The 17,095-nt window shown below is 38.7% G+C and overlaps 1 long non-coding RNA gene across 1 annotated transcript in view; it reads right to left on the reverse strand.

Annotated features, from left to right (window-relative positions):
* Nucleotides 1–2,153: 2,153 nt before the first annotated feature.
* LOC118541042 (uncharacterized) overlaps nucleotides 2,154–17,095 on the reverse strand; it is a 98,062-nt gene continuing 83,120 nt past the window's right edge. Inside the window, exon 5 of the long non-coding RNA XR_004919925.2 lies at nucleotides 2,154–3,846. This is a non-coding gene — a long non-coding RNA (uncharacterized LOC118541042). The remainder of the gene's footprint in view (nucleotides 3,847–17,095) is intronic.

Raw genomic sequence — 17,095 nt, forward strand, 5'->3', positions numbered from 1 at the left:
TTGGCCTCTGTCAATAGAAAATGTAGCCGAAAATGGGTGACTAGGCTATTTTGGAAATCCAGAGCTACATGATTAAAATCAGAAACCCCCATTGCTGGGATAAGAATGCAAATATATGCACCAGTGTTCTTGCTTAGTCCACAGGACATCTAGTGGTAAACCGTGCAGTAGCAGCAGCTCATGAAGCCCCTGCCAGCATTTTCCATCACTTGTACCTTTCTTGAGGGATGCTTCTCTTTTCTTTACTGCGCTTGTGGGGAGCCAGGACCCGAGCGACCTGCCCACACTGCAGTTATGTATGGTGAACAAGGACAAACTCATCAGTCAGATTCAAACAATCCCATGGCCACGCTGTGATTTGAGTGGAAAGAGGATTTTGAAACAAATGTGTTCATAATCTACAGATGATCATTATAGCAACAAGTTTTGAATTTTGATAATGGCGTATGGTTCTCATGGATAACTTCTCTTTCTGGACATTGTAATGGACTTCATAAGCGATCTCCTCTTTTTTTTTTTATAGTCTCAGCATTTTGTTTCAAAACTTTCTATTCCTGTGAATTGTGTAAGCCTCATGAATCACAGACCTGTACCCCTGAAACAAATAATACATTATATGGTAATAAAAAGAAAGCCAAAAAAAAAAAAAAACCTTTCTATTCCTACTTGGGTAGGATTTTAAAAAAATAAGATAATATAAAATAATAAATATAGTTGATGTAATTAGTACCAGTTATTTAGCTTTTGCCCTCAAATTTCTGGGAATATTGCCTCACTATTTTGTTTCCCAGTATACACTTTCAGTACTTAATACATAGATAAAAATGGGGACTCTAAGGAATCACCCATATGCTGCAACAAACAGTATCCAACGGGGAGGGCATTTCCTCTGTATCAATTGCAACAATCAGGTTTCCCAGATAGATTTTGGAAATCCATAGGATCACATTCCTTTAATAGCTTTTAAAGCCAATATTGAAAATAATTATAGACACAAACGCCTATGATGTGGCTATTAGTAGGTTAATTAGGTAATAATGAATGAGATGCCATAGGTTAGCATAGAGTTACCACAATAGGATTTGTTTCAGCATGAAATGAAGTTGAGTGTTAAAAATTTAATCTTTATGTGCTAATATGCATGGGCATACCTTGTTAATTATTGCCAAAAGACTCTTTCTACTTCTGAACACTAACAAGTGGGTAATTCAGAAATAGATTGTTTTGTCCACACAGATTGGTTTGATAGAGTCTCAAGACATGTGAAAATTATGTAGCATGTTGGTAGGAATACATCCCATATATAACAGGTCAGTTGTAAACATTGTAGCATGGGACACGGATGTCTGAAATAAACTAAGAGATTATTTTCAGTTTTTAAACTTATTTTAAAGCAAAAAGCATTCATATCCACATATAAAAGTAGACATATTTACTGTGTGTAAAAATATACACCTCTTACTATGGTTGCCTTCTTCATTTCTGTTTAATCATCATTGAAGGAAAGGCTCATTTGCTTTTGATATCAGTAGTTCTGATGAAACTAGTGATGTTTTTCAGAAATAGTGCTGTACAAATGAACTAGTAAAAGAGATGTGCAAATATAATTACTGAAGTAGCATCTAAATACTGTGACCTTTTGGTGTCATCCATACCTATAAAACAAAAATTATAGTAAAAATGAGTTGATCTGCTTCTTTATTTGTGACTCTAACTTGAAATTAATAGCCAAATGTGAAACAAGTTGCCTCAATGGAAACTAAATGATGACTTAATCATCTGTTTTGTGAAAATAAAACACAATTTCGCAGTCAGTATTTTTTTAATTTTAATCTTCTTTCATTGAGGTATAATTGACATACAACATTGTACTGGGTGTACAGCATACTGATTTGATCAATATACATATTGTGAAATGATCACCACTGTAAATTAACATCCATCACCACACATAGTTAGCAGTTTTGTGATGAGAGTTTTTGAGATCTATTCTCCTAGCACTTTCAAATGTACAATATTGTTAACTGTGGTCACCATGCTGTACGTGACATCCCCAGGACTTACCTTATAGCCGGGAGTTTGTAGCTATTGACCACGGTCTCCCATTTTGCCACAGTTTTTTCTGGCAACCGCCAATCTGTTCTCTGTATGAGTTGTTTTTTTTTTTTTTATTCCACATATAAGTGATATCATGTAGTATTTGTCTTTCTCTTCTCTGGCTGACTTACTTCCCTCAGCATAATATCCTCAAGCCCCAGCCATCTTGTTGTCAATGGCAGGCTCTCCTTATCTTTATGGTTGAATAATATTCTATTGTATATTCTTCCTTTGGCCAGTTTCTTCATTCATTGGACCCTTAGGTTGTTTCTGTGTCTTGACTATTATAAATAATGCTGGAGTCAACATGGGGGTGCAGATGTCTTCTGGAGTTAATGATTTTGTTTACTTTGGATAAATACTGAGAAGGGGAGAGCTAGATCATATGGTAGTTGTATTTTTAAGTTTCTGAGGAATCTCCACACTGTCTTCTACAGTGGCTACACCAACTTAACAAAAACCCACATCCTTTTCTCTACATCCTTGCCAACACATGTTACTGTCTTTTATTTCTTGTTTTTTATTTTTTTCTGATGGTTCGTATTAGTGTCTAAAAATGCAGGTGATTTTTCCATATTGATTTTTGTGTCCTGCATCTTTGCTGAATGTGTTTATTACTTCTAACATTTTTTTTGGTGGAGTTTTTAGGGTTTTCTATATATAATATGTCATCTGCAAGTGGAGACCATTACAATTCTTCTGTTCTGATTTAGATACCTTTAATTTTTTTCCCTTATTGGTCTGGGTGGGCCTTCAGGACTATGTTGAATAAAATTGACAAGAGTGGGCATCCTTGTCTTGTTCACAAAGTCATTTTCTGTGAAACGGTATTTAAATGTCTGTAGCAGAAATGTTTCTAAGAACTATTCAATTATACTGTCTTGGATATTTTATATTATGTAAAAGGTGAGATATGTAAATATGTTATTATGGTATGAGGAGGCCCAACAAATAGTATCTTTTTCCTCTACTTCAATTCAGAACCAGTTAAGAGACAGATACGGGGATCCAGGCAGATTGCGCTCAAAATCTTACCTCTTTTTTAAATTAGCTGATAAAACTATAGAGGAGAAGTTTTGGACATCAGGTTTGCTAATACTGTATCCTGAATGAGTCAGGCTTATCTCCCGGATCATAGAGGTCCTGCTTCCCCACACACCACCTCTTTCTAGAGGAGGAGAGATGGTCTTGCTGAGTTTACCACTTGGGCAACAGAGCAGACGAGAATGCATCTTGCCGGCAGACAGACAGAATCGAAGAACAGAGGGGAGGGTCGAGGTGAGCTGCACTTGCTCAGTACCTCTTGGTGGTTGATCGCAGCCAGTCTTCTTTCATCGTGGCTTTTCTGGACTGAATTGTGTCTCCTCTCTGCTCCAATTCCCATGCTGAAGCCCCAACTAACCCCCATTGTGACTGTATTTGTAGATAGGACCTTTAAGGAGATAATTAAGGTTAAACGAGGTCAATCCAATAGGACTGGTTGCCTTATAAGAAGAGCGACACCAAGGATGCCGGTACACGGGAAAAAGGTCATGCTGAGATCACAGTGAAAAGTCAGCTCTCTGCAAGCCAAGGAAAGAGGCCCTGGGAGAAACCGGCTCTGTTGACATCCTGATCTTGGACTTCCAGCTTCCAGAACTGTGAGAAAATACGTTGCTGTTGTCCAAGCCAGTCCACATGAGGTATTGGGTTACGGCAGCCCAGAAATGACTAATACGGTGACCCAGAGTGTTACTCTCGTGAAGGTGCCTGCCCATGGAAATGCCAAGAGGAGGAGATGAGAAACATGAGCTGTTATTGCACATACTTACTCATCCTGTCTCCTGAACTAGATTATAAAGGTCTCAGGTCCAAAGACTGTGTATTCTACTTCTTCATCTTGGCCAAGTAATTGGCACATAGATAATAAATACTTAAAAATTAATAATGCTTTTGCATTTATAGACTTCTTTGCGTTTTAAGATTGATTATTTTCTCCTTTGCTCTAAATTCCATGTATTACACTAACTGTGACCATCTTCATTAGCAGTACAAGAGAGCCAAATCTCCAACTGGAAAGCTCTGCTTCTTTGTGAGGATATTACTTACTGTGTATTTATGTCATGTCACTTTGATACATATAAAGGTTTCAGCTCAAGAATTGCAAAGTGAAAGTTAATCTCATTGCAATTGTTTCAAAAATAGTTGTTTGAAAATTTCAGTCTATAACAAGAGCCCATTTATAGTTTTAAATAACTTTAATTTGTAATATTTTTAGATAAAAAAGTTACAAAAACAGTACAATTGCCATATTGCCCTCACCCAGATTCCTCTAATGTTAACATATCACATAGCCATGGTGCAATTATAGAAATAAGGTTAATATTGATACAGTGTATTAATGAATCTACGGATCTTGTTAGAATTTCGCCAGTTGTCCCACTAGTGTCCTTCTGGACAATTGCCATGTTGCACTTAGCTTTTCTTAATTTCCCCCAGTCATAACCGAGGTTCATTCTATCTTTCATGACTTTGATGCCTCTGAACAGAACTGATTAATCATTTTGTAGAATATTCCTCAATTTCTGTTTCAGGTTTTCTGATGATTAGGTGGAGGTTATACATTTGGGGCTAGAATACCACAAGTAAAGTGAGTGTCTCAGTGCATCTTAGGAAGAAGTATGCTGTTGTGGTAACTGATTACTGGTGATTGTAACTCTGATCACGTAGTAAAGGTGTTATGTGCTAGCTTTACTCATTGTAAAGGTAGTATTTTTTTCTTTTTAATTAATAAGCGGGGCAATACTCTGAGACTGTGCAAATATTTCACTACTCATCATACTTTTGCCTACTAATTTTAGCATCCATTGATGATTCTTGCCGGCAATAAGCATTTCTGTAATGTTTGCCTAATGGTAACTTTCTGCTTTCATCATTCCTTTGCTTGTGTTCCCTCTCTCACTGTGTCTCTGTCAAATAAGTAAATAAAATCTTAAAAAAAAAAAAAAAAAAGAATTGGAATTCTATAGTAAGAATGAGCTGACCCTTCTCCTTTTCCCTCCCCTCCCCCCCCTTCCTTCCTTCCTTCCTATCATGGATATAAATAGAGGTTCATGGATATTTCTTTTACTCTATTTGCTGTAATTCAGTACTATCATTTATTTTGTGGCAAGAGCCCATTTCAAAAGCATCCAATGGTTTTAAATAGACAGATTTTATAAGTCAATAAAGTCACTCTTCTAGAACTAATTAATATCAGACATAGACTGGAAATGATGAGGCTGGTACATTCTGATGTAAGTGTATTAGCTGTAAAAAAAATTAAAATGGTACAGTCAGTCTAGGCCCTTAAGGGGATAGCATAATAATTGGGGAAACAGAAAGACACTCCAAAAGATCCAATGATGTTACATTTTATGTAACAGCTCAAGGAAACAATAGAAGACAGCAAGAAAGTCTGTTTGATTGCCAAATGAGGTAGTAAATGTTATAGCTGACCATGAAGGGCCTTTGCTGCATAGGACCCATGCTACTCTGACCTGGAAGAAATTGTAAAGCAAATACCATATTTTCTGGAAAAAAATAATATGAATATATATAGTGTGTGTGTGTGTGTGCGTGTGTGTGTGTTTATATATAAAAATATAAAAATATATGTACCCACCTTCCTACACCATCTCCCCTCTCACCAGTTTCCTCATAGGTGAATGTTGAACATTAACTTATGCATGAAAATACAATGAAGTTACATTAACTTGTACTTCTTAATACTAAGGTATTAACAAGTTAATACATTAACTTAATGTATAAAATCTCATAATCTGACTTGAGCTACCTTTTGGCCCTACTTTTTTTCTTTCTCAAAATGTACAATCTTATACTTGTTCCAGGCATGTGCAACTTAATTTTCCTGACTTAACACGCTTTTGTGCCTCTCTACATGCTGTTCCCACAACCTGGAATGCCTTTCAATATGTCCTTGGAAAATTTATTCTTACCCTTTAAAACGCATCTCAAATATCACCACCTCTCAGAAAGAATTGTCAACTCCTTGATGCATACTCATTTTCTTTTTTTTTTTTAATTTAAATTCAGTTAACATATAGTGTATTCTTAGTTTCAGAGGTAGAGTTCAGTGATTCATCAGTTGCATATAACACCCAGTGCTATATCATGTGCCCTCCTATTGCCCATCACCCCATCCCTCCACCCCTCTCCCCTCCAGCAACCCTCAGTTTGTTTTCCCTGATTAAGGGTCTCTTATGGTTTGTCTCCCTCTCTGATTTCATCTTATTTTCCTCTCCCTTCCCCTCTGCTCCTCTGTTTTGTTTCTTAAATTCCACATATGAGTGAGATCATATGATAATTGTCTTTCTCTGATTGACTCATTTAGCTTAGCGTAATACCCTCTAGCTCCATCCACATCACTGCAAATGGTAAGATTTCATTTTTTAAAAAGATTTTATTTATTTCTTTGACAGAGAGATAGTGAGAGCAGGAACACAAGCAGAGGAAGTGGGAGAGGGAGAAGCAGGCTTCCCGCTGAGCAGGGAGCCAGATGCGGGGCCCGATCCCAGGACCCTGGGACCATGACCTGAGCCAAAGGCAGACACTTAACGACTGAGCCACCCAGGCGCCCAAGATTTCATTTTTTTGATGGCTGAGTAGTATTCATTGTATATATATACCACATCTTCTGTATCCATTCATTTGTCGATTGACATCTGGGCTTTTTCCATACTTTGGCTATTGTGGACATTGCTGCTATAAACATTGGGGGTCAGGTGCCCCTTTCGGAATACACTTGTTTTCTGTCCCAGTGCTGCCATGGTTCTTTCTTCACGTACCTGTTGTCGACCTTAGCATGCAGTTGCAAGTTGCCTGTCTCTGCCAGTCTGTCTTCTCCTGTGCAGCGAGACCTCATTGAGGGAGAGGCTCTGTCTTATGCAGTATTATGCCTCAACATCTAGCTGGAACGGTGTGTGGATTAGAGCAGGTGCTTGGTAAATGCTTGTTGAATGAAGGACTTAATGCACATTTGAATAATAAAACATTCTACAGGCATACTTTCTAAGACCAAATTTCAACATACTTCATGGATTGCCAATATCATAGATTTCCTTGTTGGTGTGAGGTGTCTTAGGCTTTTGTCTTAGACCATTTAGTCATATCATTGAAGCAGTTTATTCCTGCTTATGAATGTTAGTTCTGGAAACGATTGAATTGAATATCCAGTTAGTCACCATTTTTCCCTTAAAAGAATTGAGAGAGGGGCGCCTGGGTGGCTCAGTCGTTAAGCGTCTGCCTTCGGCTCAGGTCATGATCCCAGGGTCCTGGGATCGAGCCCCGCATTGGGCTCCCTGCTCCGCGGGAAGCCTGCTTCTCCCTCTCCCACTCCCCCTGCTTGTGTTCCCTCTTGCTGTGTCTCTCTCTGTCAAATAAATAAATAAATCTTAAAAAAAAAAGAATTGATAGAGCACACAGGCTTTCAGCATAGTGAGAAAGCCAAAAATGCATCACTTCCCCCTTTTAAGCCATTCTAGATTGTATCAAATCTGCTGGTGTATTTAATACAGAGACCTCTGAGTCTGGGAAGAAGTAAGTCAACAGATAAGTGCACTTTATTTTGTAAAACACTTTTATCCTGAAAATGTCTAACATAAGTGTAACCTAAATTATGTCTAACGTAAGTTTTGTAATTGCAGATTTAAATGCTTTTAGAGTCAACTCTGAGGGGTGTTATTTTGCCAACTGAAAATGCTTTACTAATTCAAATATCTTTTAATATATCTGAGTTTTATGTATGAGACTTAGTATTCCAGGTTTTCTTAAAATCAGCTTGCCTAAATTGGAAATGTTATTTGATATGTTTCTAGAAGCAAAAATCATAATGTAGACGAATTCTCATGAGAACAGGCAATGACATTTTTAAGACATTGGGGGTAATTGGGAAACTTCAATTTCAAACTGTTTCACTAGAGACAGTTTGGGATCTAAGACTCATCCTTAAAATCCAGAACCCACATTCTCTACCCATAGGAAAACAGTTTGTTCTTGATTAAGTGAGCCATTTTTCTTTGAAATTAATGACTGCTTCATTACTTTTAGTCTTTATGAAGAGATAAAAACATAACATGCAAGATATTAAACCATTCTCAACACCTCAGGTACATATAATAGTTAAATTTATCTGAAAATAAAATATTTTCCACTAATTGCCCAGCAGTTGCTTTAAGTACATTGATTCTTTGTTACTATGTATGTACTGCACTGTTGACGTTTTGTCCCCCAAATTTTTAAAATACCTGTGTTACACTGTTTCATAGCTAAGGCTTCCAGCAGATGATCATGTCTAATACGTTTATTAAAGTTATTTTATAAAGCTTCCTTGCAGTTTACTGACCCAACCAGACTTTTAGAAAAAAATCAAATCATCCTCTTCCAAAATTGTATATGGGTGTGTTTCTGCAACCAGAAACTCGGACAGGTCCTCTCCAGCATCTTGCCTGTGTGCAGTTGCACTTTTGAACCTAATGAATACCAGTGGTGAATTCACACAAAGGAAAAAATCTGTTTAATACATGTCATCATAGAGGAATGGGTATGTTTCACTTAGGGACTAGATGCTATATTCTGTGCTTGATACACGAACAGAAGTTGGATTTTTTATCAGACATGCACAAAAATTGCACTTTCTTAAAGATATGGGACATTCATTGAAGCTGTGTTTAGTTATCTCTGAGAGGCCTGGACAGTGTCCATGAGGTCCATGGTCTCCTCTTATCTATTTGCATCTCATGTCATGTGGTTACACTATTTGCAGAAGGGTAAATGGAATATGAGACTGTGTCTCCAAGTAAGCCAAGCCAAATGGAGGTGACTTGCCAATTTTCATCATCTGGTGCTCTCTGCATCTCTTCTTTCCTGAAGATATGCCTAGTTTACCATTTTCCAGAGTAACTTAGGATGAGCTATGAATGAAATGAATGCTATGATCAAGAATTGTAAGAATTACAGGGGCACCTGGGTAGCCCAGTTGGTTAAGCATCTTACTCTTGTTTTGGCTCAGGTTGTGATCTCAGGGTTGGGATATCCAGACCAGCATTGGGCTCTCTGCTCAGTGGGAGTCCGCTTGGGATTCTCTCTCTCTCTCTCTCCTTCTGCCCTTCCCCCCACTCACATGTGTGCTCGCTCCTCAAATAAAAATAAATCTTTGAAAAAAAGAAAGAATTGTAAGAATTACAAAGGGAGAGCTAAGGTATGTATATATTATCACATCGATTTTATATTGATGTGTATGTATATACATACATACACATATATGTTTAGATAGAAAAGACCTATATAGGCCATATTTATATATACACATATACAAATACATATACCTTCACAAGTATAAATATGCATACACAAATATATAAGTGTGTGTTTCCTGTGACAGTGGTGGTAGTGGTAGTGAGGTGTGTGTGTGTGTGTGTGTGTGTGTGTGTGAGGCCAGCTAGTCTGGAATGCTGGAAAGGGCATGGGACATGACACCAAAAGATCTGGATTCCATTGTCACTTCTGCCACTTAGAAACCAGGTCACTCTTGGTAAAAGACTTCAAATTCTGAGTCCCAGTTTAATGATATATAAAACTGGTATTGTTATGTCTGTCCCAGCTACATCCTCTTACAGAATTATAAGAATCAAATGAGATTTTACATGTGAAAGAGTTTTGAAAAGTGTAAAGCTCTTAGGTCGATGTAAGTTAACATTCATTGATTTTTTTACTTAAGCAACTACTATGTGCCATATTAAAAACACGTACAGGATGCAGCCCTCACAGATGCTCCTGCAGGCAACTTAGTCTAAATGGAGGTGGATCAAAACCCAGAAACTTATATGCAGTATTATAAGCCTGGTTATTAAACTCATGTTGGTACAAGCTCTTTTGGAAATACAGAGAAGGGGCCTACAGCCCAGTGTGTGGGGGAAGGAAAGCCCACAGAAGGTTTCTTGAGGGAAATGTTGTGTGGGCTCAGTTTTAAAGAGGGAAAGGAGTTAGAAGGGTAAGGGACAGTAGGAATAAAAAAGGCATTTTGAAGAGAGAAACAGCATGAATACAGATAAGAAAGCCACAAACTAGGTGGGAAATCTAAAAGCATTTTATTATCGTTGGATAATAAAGAGGTGAGGAGAGTCAGAAGGTGGGGAGATGTAAGTAAAGAGCCGCACAGGGTAAGCCTTATCCCAGAGGAGAATGTAAGCTATTGGAGAGTTGTAAGCAGGACAGTTGTGTGGACAGATTTCCACTTTAGATAAATCACTCTAGGGCTCTGTGTGATAGATTTAAGGGGGATAAAACTGAATGAAGAGAGACCTGCTAAGAGGCTGTTGCCGTAGGCTGGGTAAAGATTTCTTGGCATTGGCACCATTAACATTTGGGGACAGACAATTCTGTGTTGTGTGTGTCTTTGGGCAGGGGGCATCCTACTGCATAGTAGGATGTTTGCAGTATCTAATACTTACTGGATACTAGAAGTACCCACTCCCAATTCCCAGGTGTGACAACCAAAAATGTCTTCAGTTTCCAAGTGTCCCCTGGGGGCACAGTTGCCTTGGTGGAGAACCACCAGTGTGGGAAAAATTGTGAGAGTAACTCTAGCACTTTGGTAACTGGTCATTGGATTAGAGAATAGGTGACAGACGCCAAAAGAATTTGGGAGGTAATGTTGACAGTTTTCAATGATTGAATTGTTGGAGCTGAAGGAAAGGAGAGAAGAGTCAAGAATGACTTAGAATTTTCGGCTTTGTTGACTGAGTGGATGGTTATGTCTCCAGTCATGATGCGTGATAAAAGAGGACGGGCAGCCAAGTGAACATGACCTCTCTGAATATTTTGGCAACAAGGATGTCACTGGCGTCCTTCCTTATATTCAGCATTAGTGATTTGATAAATATTAAAATTTATAAATCTTACATATCAACTATGGTAAACGTGAGGGGAAATCGCTGGGATGTGGGGAGAGGGAGAGAATGAATGGATAGCCGTATTTAATAGATAAGTAAATCTTAGTGTTAGAGAAGGCTGTGAAGTTGCCTGATGCCAGAGAATAAGAGAAAGATACTTGCATAAGCCCTCGCACTTACGTGGGAACCCAGTGTAATTCTAACTGGACCTTTTCCCTTCAGCAGAGAGTTTTGTAGATCAGAAAAGCAGTGAGCTGAGAATAGCCCCACTGATACATTTGGTTGCTCTAGGGAAAGTTTTCAGCAGTGAAGTTGGGGGAAAGCAATGAAACTGCAGCGAGCTGAGTATAAATTCAAGATATGATAACCGTAAACTAGATTTTTATTTTGTGGGTTTTTTTTATGGCTTTAGTTGGCAAGAGGGAAAAGGGGGTTTTATGGTAACAAGAAAGTCTTGAGGCTAAGAGGCTAATGTTTTTCTCAGTGTGAGAGATCTGAGCTTTTTGGGGACCAAGGGGTAAGGGCACTTGGTGGGATAAAACTAGGAATCCCAAGAATTCTGAGAATAAGATGGGTCAAAAGAACAAATGAATTTATTCTAGAGTAAGAGGAGGGACATATCCTTTGAAGCTGGAAGGAAGAAAGAAGGGGAGAAGCATCTATGGTTCTCCTGTTTAAATTTGTAGTTAGGCGTTCTGGAAGCTAAGGAAGACGATGAATGATGGCTCGATTTTTGTGCTGCAGAGGGACTCTGATCATGGGTTGAGTGAATGCAATGGGAGTCACAAAGAGGAGAGTAACTGTGGGAAGAACTAAGGAGGAGCTGACTAAGAATAAATAAAGAGGCAGAGCGGAGGCACATTTAGAGAACATGATTTGTGGTTTTATGGTTTTTCTCAAGCAACAAACTGAAGCCTTGGTGTGGAAGCTGAGAAAGTAAATTTCAATGGTGAAAGGAATTGGGCTTTGCTAAGTAGTTAAGGTGGAAATGCTGAAGTGTAAGAAGAATCAAAGGTATAGATGAGGCCATTATTCAGATGATTAGTCATGAGGTTCAGGATGGGGGAAGAAAGAAGAGTCTAGTTCCATATGGACTAGCCATTGGAAACTAGGCAAGTTGCTAAAGATATTATTTGTAAAAAGCTTCTAACCTGGTACCTAACACATAATGGATGGTCACCAATGCTAGTTTCTTCTCTTTTCCCTTCCAGAAGTAGAGAAAGTAGAGAGGCCAGTACCACCAAGCAAATGACAGAGTCTCAGTCTTTTTAACTGTTAAATAAGCATGATAATAATAATTGCTTTCCCTCCTCTATCTCAAGGAATCATTGTAAGTTGTAAAATAATTTAATCAGTGTGAATTATAAAGTACTAAAAAATGTGAGTTATTATAGTTACAAATGCACATTATATAGTAGTCATGTAAATTTCATGACCTTAATTATAAGATACAGTTTAATATCTGTGAGTGAAGACGTATTCTCCAATGTTATATCATATTGTCAGAAATTGTTACCATGGTGGAAGTAATAGATGTAGCATGTATTTCATTCCAGAATGATGGAAAAGATATGATTATCATGTCATAACACTATTAACATAAGCATTATAATATATGCTAGAAAGTGCAAAATGTGATTTGGGAAATAGATGAAAAGTTAATGGGGATTGGTAGATGGCTGACTTATAATCAGCTAGCTTATTTGTTGGGGAGGCAAAAGGAGAAAATCTGCCTGCCAAAAAGACCCGAGTCAAGAGAAGACTGAATTCATATTTAGGAGATGCTTGTGACAATGGGACATAAATTCTTCTACCTCAGTCCACTCTTAGGAATGGTCGCCAGACCCTGTTTTATCCTTCCAAGGGAGGAAGTTGCCATCTAAAGGGCCAGGAGTAGGGAAAGGATAGATTATTCCTCTGACGGGTCCTTACTTACTGCCTACATATAGCTAAATTAACTTTAGATTCCTCACTGGCCTTGTGTATGATTTTAGGAAATCCAAAAACATTTTTCCACTTGCTTGATGATGTAAGAATCATCAAAGACTCAATTAAGATGAAAAAGTCTGGTTAAAACAATAGGTTGAAATTCATCTACACTAAATAAGTGAATGTTTAATTTCTTCTTTGATGGAGGGAAGATGGGGCATAGAACATCTGAAATGGGGAGTAAGGAGAAGAGAAGCCAGCAATGAGAGGGAAAGGACCACAGAAAGGGAGATGGGGGATGCTGAAGACAAACTAAACCTGATTTCAAGGTTGGTCCTTCGTAGCAGGGTGGGAACCCTGGAGCCATCACGTGGCTCTGCGACCCCCGCCCAGCACACTTTGGGAAGCCTGTCTTTGTTATTAGAGAGTTTCATTATCTGTGAATTGATATTATTTCTATTATTATTTCTATATTCTACCCAGAGTGCAGTTCTACCAGAGGATAATCTTAAAAACATATTTAAAGTTTATTGCCAATCAGGCTAATTGTTAGATGACAAAGAGCCTATTCTATAATAAAAATAACTATATTGATTGTTGTCAGGAAAAATGTATGACTTTGGGCAAGTTATTTAATTTTGGTTTCTATACCTCCCTGCAGAAGTACTGGATGAGTTGATTTCTAAAATCCCTTCTAATCCTAGATTTCTACTTTTCTATGTTACGGTGTGAAAGATGCATTAGACAATGACAAGATGCGATTTATTCAGTAGTTCCCAACCAAACATAGTGCATCATATCGATCAAATCAGCCTCAATCCAAAAGATAAAAGGTAAGAGGATATCAGAAAAATATAGTCAAAAGCTTTTCCTCAATCTTAGGATAACAATGAGCCAAATATAGCTACATTGGAAAAAAACAAGTATAAGATTCTTCCTGAATCAAGGTCTTACCTATGAAAGTTAGCTTAGTTCTTCAGGTACAAGTCAGAGTTTTGGATTCTCGGTAATTAAGATGTTATTATAATGGAGAAAGTCATGAAAATATGTTGACTCATCTCAACAGAATCTTCAAACCCGGTAAAATCACTACATACTGAGAATTTCAGGATTGTGATTTTGGGTTTTGCCTGGTTTTGGTAATCTGATGGCAAGTAACCAGTCTAATTTTCAAGCCATGTCTGTATGTATCACTGGTTTGAAAAATTAAATGAAAAATATCTAAGTATCCAAGTCTGTAGAGTGAACATTTGTTTTTGGTTTTTGTTGACCTAAAACCCACTAACAAGTCAAACATTTTTAACTATTTTAACAGGTCCTAGACACAGACTTGTTCATATAGTCATAAGTACTTCAAATTATTTTCCTTTTGAGGGCTCTAAAAGTATTTTCTCATTGACCTCATGGGTCTCAGAAAACTTTATTTTCTTGGGTCACCATAGAAGCAAGGAAGTCATTTTCATTTCCACATACAATAAATCAATCAACATTTATAGAACACCTATTTTGTTCTGGGCCTTAGGCTAAGCAATGTGGTGGATACAATGATGAATAAGAGATGATCTCTGCCCTCAAGGCAAGCCAGGCTCTTAGATAAAAGATACCAAACAGACAATACAGAGCAGCATACGATAAATGCTGAATGAGTGGCTTGGGAAATAGGAGTTTCTGTGTTTAAGAGGTGGGAGAGATCATTTTGGCCTGAGGTGGTCCGAGAGGCTTCAGGGGCTGTGTGGGAGATGGCCTGGGTCTCAGAGGACTGATGGCTGATGACAGCAGGTGGAGAAGAGGAGAGCGTGGCCTGCAGAGGAGACGGAGTGAGGCACGAGCAGCATGTTGGTGCTCTGAGCAGGGAAGCAAGTAAGCAGCCTCGCTAAGCTGTCATCCGTGTCAGGCCAGGCACAGGGCCCAGAGCCAGCCTAGGCCTTGATGGAGAGCAGGCATGAGGGTGATAGCAGATGCAACACGGATCTGCAAATGAGATACGCCGTAGCGGGCTCTGGTCCTCTGGCCCACGGAGAACCACAGGGGCCCAGAGATGCATGGTCCCCTGGGTGCCTCCCAGGAGCCGTTCCCCTCAACGTGGAGGCAGGACATTGGGGTAGAAGTAGGGCTGGCATCTGTGCTTGGCTGTGAACTAATTCTGTAAACTTCATCAAGTCAGTTACATAACCGTGCCTCAGGGTCCTCCCTTTACAAATGAACTATTCGGGCTAGGTGATCTCTGGAACATCTCCTTCAGTGTTTATGCTTCATGTGTCTGTTCAGTGACCATATTGTAATCCTCTACAATGAACCCGAAGTACTCTGTCTTAAAGAGTAAGCTGACGATCAGGCCTTTTTCATTATTAAAAACAATGCGATTACCTATTTTTTATTATTCAAAACTAAGTAAAGCCTCTTGACGTGTGCGCCTTATTAAATCCAGGCGAAAACAATGTAGGTTGATGATTAAGTCCACCACCTGGGTTCAAATCCTGATCTTTTCAGTTACTAGCTTTGTGATTTTTGAGCAAGGTATTGAATTTTTCTAAACCTCTCTTCTCTTTATCTGCAAAAAGAGGATGACAATAGCATCTACAGATTATGATTTACTGTGAGAGTATTCATGAAAGCACTTAGCATGGTGCCTGGCATATAAAAGCGTTCAATAAATACTAGCTCTTTTATCATGACTAATATAAAACTGTTAGCTGTTGTTGGCATTTATTAACTTCTTAAAGTGATTTTGAAGAATTAAGTAACATAGGAGTTGTATTATCAGGTAATTATAAACCTTGCAGTGTTATCTGCATTATAGATTGACAAGCAATAATAGATGAAACCCAGTGAGACTAAAAAATGTGGCTCAGAAAATAACTAAAGTTGAAAATAGGAAGGAGCTAAGTGCCTGGAGATAAATGAGGGGAAACAGAGCTATCCAGTGAAAGGCAGAAATGCCTCAAAAGCCCTAGAGTCACAGTAAACAGCACCTGGAAACTGAACCTGCAAAGTGATAAGATGATACAGTTCTGGACACCTGATGATTAGAAAGGTGTTAACCAATAAGAAAGAATGGAAAGCAGAAAAAGAGGGCTTGAGGGAGTAAAATTTGATTGAAGATTTTTGAAAACGAGACATCCATATCACGAAGTAACAGATCTGTCTCACAATACGCTCGTCAGGCTTGCAGATGGGAAAGGTAGAAACATCAGGAAGGGAGGTGAGATAAAAGAGTGGTGGGCAAATGTTCTCTCTGCCTGTAGTGGGATCAATTCAAATAAAGAAAAACATTGCTAATGGCCAGGCTCCCTGGGGACGAGAGAGAAGCCATTTACATCTCGTCAGGACAAAGCCCTGGAGAACACACTGTGGGGAATTGTCAGCAGTGGGAGGAGGGACCAGACAAGGCGATGTTGACAGTTAGTGTGGAGCCATAGTTACTCTCTGTGTGGGGACACCCCCCGGGACTCCACAGAGAGAAGGGCCTGTCAGATTAAGAGTTAATATTTACATAGCATTTAGAATAGTGCTTGGCACTAATTGTGATATGTTTGTTAAATAAGTGTATTTAGAATTTCTGAAAATATTTGGCAACCAAAAAATAAATCAGTAGTCTTCCTTCAGGGATGAGCAGATCCACTGGCCAACTGAGAACGCAATCAATTATAAAATAACGCCGAGAAAATTCTTAGGAAAGCAGTGTGGTTGCTGTGCTGTGACTTACCAATGTTACTGAAATGGCAGGTCAATTTTGTAGAAGAAGCCCCTACCTTCAGCTAGCAGGCAGAGCAAAAAGTTTGAGGAAGACAGCTATACACAATTTCACAAGATTTCTGTTCTGAAAGATGCTTAGCCCCTCCCATCTCTGTTAAACTTTCTCTACACATTTGTTAACAGTTTACCATTGAACACAAACCTTTGGTTGCTTTGCCTCTGCTCAGCTGCTAATAAACATTTGTATTCTGTCTGCACCATTGCCCTGGAAATTTAAGGAGATCACTGTCCCTGGCGCCACCAAGAAGCTCTGCTCTTGCCCATAGGAAGCTATGGTGGACTCTACCTCTTGATCACTGCCAGATAGGTATCCACCTCAGAGGAAAGTTTGGTTATCAGTATTATAGGTTATTCTCTCTTCTTTCTTTCTTTCTTTTAAGTAA

This window comes from Halichoerus grypus, chromosome 5 (genome assembly GCF_964656455.1).
Source record: "Halichoerus grypus chromosome 5, mHalGry1.hap1.1, whole genome shotgun sequence".
NCBI lineage: Eukaryota > Metazoa > Chordata > Mammalia > Carnivora > Phocidae > Halichoerus > Halichoerus grypus.